Here is an 11,432-nt window from a genome sequence, read left to right as displayed (position 1 = left end):
GCTTCCTCCCATCCTTAATTGGTATATATTTTTGTCTATAGTCACTACTCAATAAATGTTTGGGTAGGAGTGAGGTAAAAGCCTCATATAATGTACTCTCAGAGCTCAATAGGTTTAGGTTTTGAATAATATACTTTGCTAATGAAATGTTTTCTGCTCCTCACCATTAGCAGTGGTGATCAACAGTTAATCAGTTAATTGTGTTTGAGCATGACTTACGTAAAATGAGGCTTCTGAGTATATGGACCCTGACAGTTGGGTGAATAATTGAGTATCTCAGGAAAAAGTAAAAGTTTTAATCGAATCATGCCCATAACTCATCCTTATGAAATACTAGTTCGTTTCAATTCTTTACAGCTTGTTATGAGCGAATATAAGAAAGCTAACTAAGCTTAAAGCCAAAGATGTTTTTCATAAAATTCTCTCAATTAGAGACAGGTGGGTTAACATTTCCATGATTTATTTAATGAGATATTTTTACCTCATGCTTCATTATTATTTAATATTTATTGAACACTATCGACTGAGATGCTTGGAGAGGGAAAAGAAAGTTTTTCAAGTCTAGTTTACACCAATTCTGAGAAAAAGTTTTGCTGTAGAATTGTGTCAAAGCCACTAATTCTGCTTATCATGAGTGGAACATGACTACCAGTGAGGTCAGACTACCAAAGAGGCCAAAATCTAGAAGCTAAGCAGATGGATAGAGACTAGACAGCATTAAAAAAAAATGGATGAAGGTCTTATTTGTAGGGGGTAAATAGAAGGAAGTCTAGAAATTTAGTGACTTGTCCTCAGGGAAGCCAAGCAATATATAAAAATCTTAATGAGCAAGTCTGACATGTATCAGAGAAGGCCAATGGCAGAAATTTAGGTATTCTGGTAGTCACTAAATGTCAGGTTTGGTTCTCCTAGGAGTTGATGGGGCCAAATACAGCCAGGTTTCCACTCCTCAGAAGTACCAGAGTGAAGGCACTACTCACACTCCGGGAACTGTGGTTTTAGGCTAGGGAGATATAAGGAGGCGAAGACTTGGTTCCTGGAACTGGGATCATGGATGGGGCTTAATTGTAAAGGTGCAATACTGAAATACTAAGAGTTCAGAAGGTTAAAGCAAGTCCAGCAGCAAAGCTAATTTGATTCTAGACACTTGAGTCACTTAGAGATTTTTTTTTTTTATTCAACTTGCTAATTAGTCCCAGTATCAGGGATGGGAGGAGGGAGCATAGAACACAAATATGGGGTCTTAGTGACACTGGCTGCTCATATTAGAAGAATATAGAGTCAAGTATCCTATCATTATCAGAGCAGGATTATAAGTGGTACAAATTTCCCTTTTCTAGCAATCATTTGACTGAAAATGATAGAAATAGTCACGAGAACCACTTTGCTACATGAATTTGAATGTTTTCGTTTTCTTTCTTTCTTTCTTTCTTTCTATCTCACACACACACTGCTTGCACTCTCACAAATATCTGGATCCATAAGAAGAGAGCAGAGCTGGCCTTCCCTCTGGGGTGCTGTACACTCCCCCAACTATATTCATCTTCCACTATGACTGACCTGAAACTCCTGCATTGGCCACTCCTTTGGGAAGAAAAAGAGATGGTTGCTGAATTGCTGCTTTGATAGAAATATATTCCAGATATTTCAGTATTTCAGGGAAGATACAGAAGGGGTAGCAAGTATCACTTTGTCTGGGGCTAGTCTTGTACAAAATTCTTAAGTAGGGGTGAAATCAATCTTTGCCTCTCTCCCACCTACCCTTTCATACACTTATTTCCAATTGGACAAGTCTACCAAATTATGTTCAAAGTCCTCTGCACTACAAAAAATCTCCCAATCATTCAGTTTGAATCTACCTTTCTAACCTTATCACTCCATGATCTCCTATGCTGTACTTCCACTTCAGACAAACAGACCTACTCAACATTCTGTGAATAACAGCATATTCCCACCAACGCTGCATTTGCTCTTACTGTTCCCTTTGCCTAGAAACACCTCCTATTTTTATCATAGTTCTCCACTTACTGTGTTACTGGGAGCAAGTTACTTCACCTTCTGTAAACCTCAATTCCTTCATTATAAAATGTGAATAATAGTCCCTTTCTTATTAGGGAGGGTTGGGAGAATTGAATGAGAAATGAATAAAAAGTGCATAGCACAGTGCCTGGAACATAGGATATGTTCAATCTCTAATTAGTTTTATAATCATATCTTAAGTATTCTATTTCTTTCATGAAGTCCCTTCTTGATATTACTTTGTGAGCTTTGGGTCTATTTCAGCATTCCCTTTCACTTCTAAGAATTCCTAGTTAACTGTCACTCAATGATTATAGATAACTGTAATATTGTGATTTATAATAAGAAATATATATTTAATCTTCGTCACTTTCCTGGCACAGAGCTCCTAAAACCCTTGGAGTTTCCTAAGTGATGAGAGCTGTAAAGGTGTCTCTTGTTAGGTTAGTGATGTGACTTTTGGTTGTCCCCTAAAGATGGAGACTGGTTGCCAAGAGAACCAACCCTGTGACTAAACAGTTGTAACTTTCAGTTCCACTCCCTTGAGTTCTGGGGAGGGGAGGAGGGCTGGAGATCGAGTGCAGTCACCAAAGACCAATGATTTAATTAATCATGCCTATGTAATAAAACCTCCATAAAACCCCAACAGTATGGGATTTGGGGAGCTTCTAGGTTGGTGAATACGTGGAGGTGCTGGGAGAGGGCATAGAAGCTGTGCACCATTACTCCATACCTTGCCTTATGCACTCCTTCATCTGATTGCTCCTGAGTTATATCCTTTTATAATATACCAATAATCTGGTAAATGAAATGTTTCTCTCAGTTCTGTAAGCCATTCTAGTAAATTAAGCCCAAGAAGAGGGTCTTAGGACCCTCTGATTTATAGCCAGTTGGTCACAGGTACAGGTAACAACTTGGACTTCCAACTGCCCTCTGAAGTCCAAAGAGTAAGAACTTAAAATCTGTAACTAGTCCATCAGAAGGATAGGTAACAACCTGGACTTGCGATCAGCATTCTAAGTTGGTGGGGTTTTTTGCAACCTGCAGTTTGTAGTCAGTTGGTCAGAAGCACAGGTCACTGGAGGAGGTCATGGGAACCTCCCTGTCTGTAGCTGGTCCATCAGAATCACAGGTAAGCAGTTAGGGCTTGCAACTGCCCAATTGCCGGCCAAAGTGGGGAGGAGGACAGTTTTAACCTGTGGAATCTGATGCTGTCTCAGGGTAGATAGGTGTCAGAATTGAGTTGAATTATCTGGCACCCAGTTGATTTCCTGGGAAGTGCTTCTTTGTGTGGGGACCCAACCCAACCACTACATTGGAATTGGTACCATAACCAATTTAATAATAATAATAGGAATAGTAATAATAGCAGCAAGTAGTTTTTGAGCTATTATTTTGTGCCAGGCACTATATTGAGCACTTAACATACATTATCACGTTCAGTCCTTACCACAGTTTTGTGAGGAACGCACATTCTCTGTCTTTCCAGGCACCAATTCTTCCTCATGTCTGTGAGGACACAGAGGACATGTCTGTAGCCTTAGTGACTAAATCAGTGGCTGTCATGTTATAGGAACTCATGGAAGATTACTGGTTGAGGGAGTGAATGCTGTTCCCTTGTTGCTCAAACCCCAGCACCCACCCCCTCCCACCATGGTGCTCTATCTAGGCTTCAACACCTGAGCTCATCCCTAGCTCCACCCCATTGTATCTTTCCAACATTAGATAACCTTGGGGGCCTTTTATTTCTGCTGGACAATTAATGAATTAATCCTGATAGGATGATAGTAGCAGATAATTACTGTGAGTACATAGCATACTTTCATTTTAATGGAGCAATTTTGGATAAAATCCTTTAAGACAAAGGAATGAATCTTGAGGTTGAGAAAGACAGTGTCAGTGCCAGACTGCACTTGTGTGGGTGGGGAGGAAGATGGTGATGCACATACCTCAGAAGTGACACCATATAGACAGCCGCCTGCTCCACCTATGTGTTGTGCCAGCTTTCGTGAATAACGTTTATAATCCAGAATTATGATCTGTGGCAGTCCTTCCTTAGTTTTTTATTAGATTTGTGAATTCTCTAGAGCAAAACCTCAAGCCCGTTTGGGCAAAGACCAATGGCTAAGCCTAATAAGATACATGGTGCTCCGAAATTAAATTAACTAGGATTTGAATTGAAGTTGTTTTCCAGATAAAATTTGTCCAAAATGTATTCTTATGAAATGTTTGTCTATGGTGCTTACAGTATGCCACATTGAATGTAATTTTTATTTTGGTACTGGTAAAGGGAGTATGTAGTGGGACATCTCAGAGGAGGAGAAAAAAATATCTCTATACCCTTCTGTCATCTAGGAGGCCTTAGATGAACTCACCATGGTGTATTCCATTTTGGTTGTTGATATCTTTAAGAGGTTATAAGAGTAGTCTTTAAAAATTGTGTTAAAAAAAGGCATAAGTATATTACCATGGATTTTAAAAGGTTTGCTAATTTTACCTCTTTAAGATATATGTATATGATCTGCTTTTACACATAAATGATTGATATTGAGATTAATGGAGTTAGATTATTTTCAAATAACATGATGTCAGTTACCACAGAGAATGAAATTTGTGCTAAATGGCTTATTGTCCTCATCTGGATGCTTAAGATGGATCTATTCAACAAATGTTTGATGAACACCAACTATGTACCGGAAACTGTGAAAGGTACTATGAGGAATGTAAAGGTTATTAATAAGTGAATATTTTTAATATATCCTCAGGCCAGATCTGGGGTTTCAGACATTTTTTTCCTACATAAGACTTCAAAAGAACTGCTTCCATTTGGTTCCACTGATTTCTTTATCTTTCCTTACAATTATACCATATATTCTTGATTACTGTTATTTTGTAATACATTTTAAAATCGAGTAGCATAACTCCTTCAACATTTTTCTTCTTTTTCAAGATTGTTCTGACTACTCTAAGTTCTGTGTTTTTCTACCTAAATTTTAAAATCAGTTTGTCAATTTGTACAAAAATCCCTTCTGTTATTTTGACTGGGCAGGCAATTTGGGGAGAATCAGTATCTTAATGATATAAATCTGTGAACATAGTGTATTTCTCCATTTATCTAAATACTGTTTCTCTCAATAATGTTTCATAGTTTTAAGCATAGAGGTCTTGCATATTTTTGTTAATTTTTTTCTTAAATATTTTATGTTTTAGTTGATGACATAGTTACTGGCATTTCATATTTAATTTTCCAGGTTGCTACTAGTATGTAGTATAAATAAAACTAATATTAATATATTGATCATGAATCTTAAATTTACTTACTAGTTTCTAGTGGCTAATTTGTCAGCCCATAGGATTTTCTATGTAGTCATGTCATTTGCAAATAAAAGCAGTTTTGCTTCCTTCTTTAAAAGCTGTATCCCTTTTACTTTATATTTTTGCTTACCTTTTTGCATAGTCTAGGTCCTGTAGTACAATACTGACTAGAAGTGGTGAAACCGTGTATCTTTTCCTTGTTCCAGATCTTAGGAGAAAAATTGTTAAGCTTTCACTATTATGATAGTAACTATATTTTTTCATAGATGCCCTTTACAGGTTGAAAATTTCCCTTTTTAAAAATATTTTGCTGAAAGTTTTTTTTGTCATAAATTGATGTTAAATTTTGTCAAATATTCTTCTGCACTTTTTGAGGTGATCATATGAATTTTATCTTTTATCCTCTCAGTAGTGTAAATAATATTTATTGGTCATCCCTGTGATAAACCCTATGTGGTTATGATGTATTAGCCTCCTTTATATGTTGCTTGATTACCTTTGGTAATAATATGTTGGAGTTCCCATCGTGGCGCAGTGGTTAACGAATCTAAGAACCATGAGGTTGTGGGTTCAATCCCTGGCCTCGCTCAGTGGATTAAGGATCTTGCGTTGCTGTGAGCTGTGGTGTAGGTTGCAGACACGGCTCAGATCCCGCGTTGCTATGGCTCTAGTGTAGACCAGTGGCTACAGCTCCTATTCGACCCCTAGCCTGGGAACCTCCATATGCCATGGGATCGGCCCAAGAAATGGCAAAAAGACAAAAAAAAAAAAAAAGTTGACGATTTTGTATCTAGGTTTATGACATATTGATGCATAATTTTTTTTCTTGTAATGTCCATTTCAAGTTTGGGTATTTGTGTTATATTGGCATTGTAAAATGAATTGGGAATATTTCCCCCTCTATTTTCTGAGGTAGTCTAAGATGGTTATATTTATTTTAAAAATACTTGATAGGTAGATTTACCAGTAAAACTATCTGAGTAAAATTTTTCTGTTGAAGTTGTTTTTAAAACTACAAGTTCAATGTCTTTAATAGATTTTGGGGTAATTGGATTTTCCCTTACTTCGTGTATAAGTTTGCTAATTTTTAAAAGAATTTGCCCATTTTATCTATGATGTTGCTTTTATTGCTCTAAAGCTGCCCCTAATTTTTTTTTTATTATCTCCTTTAAAGTCAAAGGATCTGTAGTGATAACCCTAACTTCATTCCTGATTTGTCTTCGGCTTTATTTGGTGGTGGTAAAGAAATAGGTCAATCCCAAATAATATATAATTATGAATGTCCATCCTTTTAGATTCCATAACCATTGCTTCTTAAACTCCAGACATTTGTTTCTCCCTCTCTTTAATTATCTACCACTCCATCCTTCCCCAAATTCTACAATTGCCCAGAAAATACATTTTTTCATAAACTACTGCTATTTGCTTTCAACAAATTTTTTATTAGTAGGAAACAGTCGATTACCTTAAGCCAAGCAAACATGTCACTTTGAACTTTAAGTTACAGTAAGTTTTCAGATTGTTTGAGGAACAAACAAAAATCTGGTGTTAGTGTAAATGCTTGAATTAATCATCCAGAGTTCATGGTTCTAGAGATATTCTTCTAAATTCCTGGAGAGTAAAACGTAAAGGTATTTAGGAAGAATAAAATCTTAGCTTTAAATTACATAAATATCTTTAAAGATAGTCTTATACCATCTTTTAAAATTAAAAGACATATGTGTATATAACATGATATATATAATTCATATATATATATACCTAAAATGGAGGGCATATGGACAATATATATCATTTATATAGTTTCAGCATCTTAACTACTGTCATTTATTTGCATTTTCATTTGGTCCTTTTTATTCACAGATTTAACTTAGTTATAAACAATACGGTATATTTCTTTTTCACTTATGTTATAGTATATACATATTTTTAAGTCTTTACATAGTTTTCTTTGCCTTCACTTTTTTTCGTCTTTAGGGCTGCACCTGTGGCATATGGAGGTTTCCAGGCCAGGGGTCGAATCAGAGCTGTAGCTGCTGGCCTACACCACAGCCACAGCAACGCGGGATCCAAGGCACATCTGCAACCTACACCACAGCTTATGGCAATGCTGGATCATTAACCCACTGAGCTAGGCCAGGGATTGAACCTGTGTCCTCATGGATACGAGTCAGATTTGTTTCTGCTGAGCCATGACAGGAAGTCTGTCCTGCCTTCATTATTAATGATGGCATAATAGTAAGTCAAGTGGTAGACCAAAATATATGTATTCCCCTACTTCAACTCACTGGATTTTCCTCCTAGTATTTCAGTTCTCTAAACAATACTGAAATGAACATCTTTATATATAAACTTTCTCTAATATTTTGTCTTTTTTTAATTAGGATAGGTTCATATAAGTGAGATTATAATCAGGTGTTAAACAGGAAAGCAACCAGATTTTTTTTAAAAAAATTAGACTCACTACAGAGACTGTGACTATGAGTTTCCTATTGGAATTCCTTACATGTTGAGGATGATGATTAGTATTATTATCAGGGGGTCTCAATTTGGCTTACTTTAAAAAAATTCTTGAGAATGAGAGGTAAGGTATAGTGTAGCAAAAACATAGGAAAACTTAAGTCTTTCAAGATCATGGATTTATAAGGAATCCAGGTCTAGGGGAAGGATGTGGCGAAGGAATAGTGGGACAATTGTACAGTTAAATCCATTGAAGAATAAGAAGACATGTAGTAGCTTAAGAAGGTCCACTGCTGAGACAGCTAACATATATGCCCTGGGAAGGCCCTTGTTTCATAGAGAAATCATTTAAATACTCTTTGTAAGAATCCAAAATTGAAAATTCTAAGATTGTTGGACATTATACTGTCTTGTATTCAGAGGGAAGCATGGATAAGAGATTGCCTAAAAGAGCAATGATGAAGTAAACCCTAGGACAGCAGTCTTGACTCTTGAAAGAGTCCTAGAGGCTTTCAGATTCTTCCTTAGCATAAGGCTTAAATATTATATGAAAGTGACAACTCCATTTCATTTCTTAATTAAGAGGAGATAGGGGAGTTCTCATCATGGCTCAGTGGGTTAAGGACTCAGCATTGCCATAAGCTGTGGCGTAGTCTGCAGATGTGGCTCAGATCCAGTGTGGCAGTGGCTGTGGTGTAGGCCTCAGCTGCAGCTCAGATTTGACCCCTAACCTGGGAACTTCCATGTGCCGCAGGTATGGCCAAAAAAGAAAAGAAAAAAAAGAGGAGAAAGATCACCCTGGCCATCATGTTCAGAAAGATCTTGAAACAGTTGAAAAGTATATTCTGTGATACCATTGAGGTAGATCTTCCCAAAGAAACTGTATACCTTAATATTTTATTTTCACTGATTGAAACATCTCAGGTCAAGGAAAAGGTAATATAAGAAATAAAACATGAAAGAACTCCTTATTTAATATATATCCCTTTATCTGATTTTGAATAGAGCTATTATTAGTATTATTATTTTAAAAAAGAATAGTGACCACCTCTCCTTATATTTGCTCCATGTGCTAGCTTGTCCACCATTCTTTCTAGTCTGTGTCTACCTTTGGTTAGAAACTGCAAACTTTTAATTACCAGATCTCCTCCCACCACTGGCATTGCAGCTCAGTATACATGATGTGTCACATTTAATTTTTCATGCTTTTAAAAATAATGTTTGAGTTGTGATGTTGTGTAGAAATGTCAGGGCTACTGACTTGTCCAACTCATCATGTTGTGCTTCAGTGACTACCTCCCAAACATTAATTACATTGCAGAGACCACATCTATTGTTTTTTTTTTCCCCCTTTAAACTATGAATTTTGAATTGCTTTAAAAATTAAATGCAGCTAATTAGTTTTTATAAAATTCTCTTAATTAAACACAGTTGGAGGTCCAGGCTACATATTATATGAAAAACACTGATAGCGTTGCCAAAAGATAGCCCATACCCAGTTCATTTTCTGTGACAAGGAGTTTGTAAATGATTACAGCTCATGCCACATTTGTCAACCTATGTGTATTCTGATGTCAAGATAACTTGGAGATATAAATGACTACTTATCTCTAAGCATAGTGGATGTCACCCATGTGTTATTCACACTTGCCCAGGAGTAAATGCTTTAAGGTGACACTGCATCAAAGAAAGGTAGTGGGCCTAGAGGGTGATTCACAGGTCTTTGCCTTGATATTGGTGTTTTTTATAAATTCAGTAAGATTGAATAATCAGATGCCCTGCTTAATCAAATAATATGTTTTGTACCACTTCTGAGGAATGAGAATTTATTAGACTATATTTAAATGTAAAACTTCAATTAATGGCACTTTGAATATTCAGAAGGCACTTCCAGTTGAGGCTCTTCTTCAGGGTCATCATTAGAATTATCTATTATAGTACTGGCTGGAGCCTCAATCAGTAGAGATTTCTTGCTGACAGAATGCACCAACACAGAGTCTTGACTATAATTCACATGCTTTATTGAAGACAAAAGGGTCAGAGTCAGTTACTGTGGGCATTTTTAATCTCAAATATTTGAAACAGACACCAAATGAGACTCAGTAGGAAAAAAAAAAAATTCTAGAAATACCATTTCATTCTCGGTAACTTGAGGCCAATAGCTTCTTCAAGTCTCCTATAGTGTTGACAGAGATGGAAAAGAGCCCTAGCTTTGTATCACTGAATTCTACTAGAGGAATTTTATATAAGTGCATGGACACTGCAATTCATAGGGAGTTCCAAATTCTTAACCTATTTAGCAATGTTAATTCTTATGTTTAAGCAACCAGTGATGTAACACTGAATCTCTCTGAGACTACAGAGGGGAAAAAAAATTAGCTATCTAGAGATGAACTCAATTCTCACTTTATTAAATCCATGGAAGACATTTCATGGGGATTCAGACCAGTCCTGTCTCTGCCCTAAGGCTTAAGGAATCATATCCAGCTAGAATTCAGCCCTGTAAAGTCAGTGGTTGCTGGAATATTTTGATGTTAGAGACAGAAAGGAAAGCACTCTCTAGTCACAGGATATCTTCATAATGGTATTCTTTGGGGCTTAAATTTTAAAACTAGAAATTAATATCTTTAGTCAAAGATGCTGAATTTCCAAATGACCTCTGTGAAAATGAACTTTTTCTAGGAGGGAATAACTCATTTAGTTCCAGTTAGTCATTAATCACTTTGTATAAGTTGTTGACAGGTAAACATCTGGAAAAGACATGAGAGAAGGGGATATAGAGACAGATCAAGCAATCTTTAATGAAGGAGAGGAAAGAGGGAAAGACTTAGAATAGGAATGAGAGTAAGGTGCTATAGTAGGGCCTTTTATTTAGTCTGGGAGCAGTAAAAAGCTATTAGAATTCTGAAGAAGATAGGGGTGGAATTATAAGTGTGTACATGTTTGCGTGTGTGTGTGCACACACAAGTATACATGCACATGTATACATGATCAAGAGAGAAAAACTACCTACTGATTGAAATCTATGAGAATTGGTAAATTATTATTTAAGAGCACTGTTATTCCTTAGTTTTCATTATCTGGAATCCCTTCTTTTTCTTGATGTGATTTAATGACTCTGTCAAATCTTCATATAACTTCTTGCATACATTGTCTGCTTTTCAACATTTTGCTCCGTTTTAAGCAGTCTGATTCAGTGAGTGCATATTATGTGTTGCCAGAGTTTGGGTAGTTGACTTTCTCAGCCAAATCTACTTATTCATGATTCATGAAATGAGATGTATTTATATATGGGTACATTTCAAACAGTTATGTTAGGCATTTTACTTGCTTCTGAGATACATGGAATTAAGTAAGCCACCATACCTCTTTAAGCTTCTGTTTTCACACCTATAATAGGAAGAGTGAGGTGATGATGATATTAATGACAATGATAATGGCAGCTACCAATGAGGAATGAGTCCTTATTGTATTCCTCACACTAGAATATGAACTTCACATACATAATTTTTTTTTTTTTGTCCACACCTGCAGCATATGGGAGTTCCCAGGCCAGCGATCGAATCCTAGCTGTAGCTATGACTTGTGCCACAGCTCCGGCAACACCAGATCCTTAACCTGCTTCTCCACAGCAGGAA

This window comes from Phacochoerus africanus, chromosome X, assembly GCF_016906955.1.
Source record: "Phacochoerus africanus isolate WHEZ1 chromosome X, ROS_Pafr_v1, whole genome shotgun sequence".
In the NCBI taxonomy this organism is placed as follows: domain Eukaryota; kingdom Metazoa; phylum Chordata; class Mammalia; order Artiodactyla; family Suidae; genus Phacochoerus; species Phacochoerus africanus.
This window is presented reverse-complemented; position numbering follows the sequence as displayed.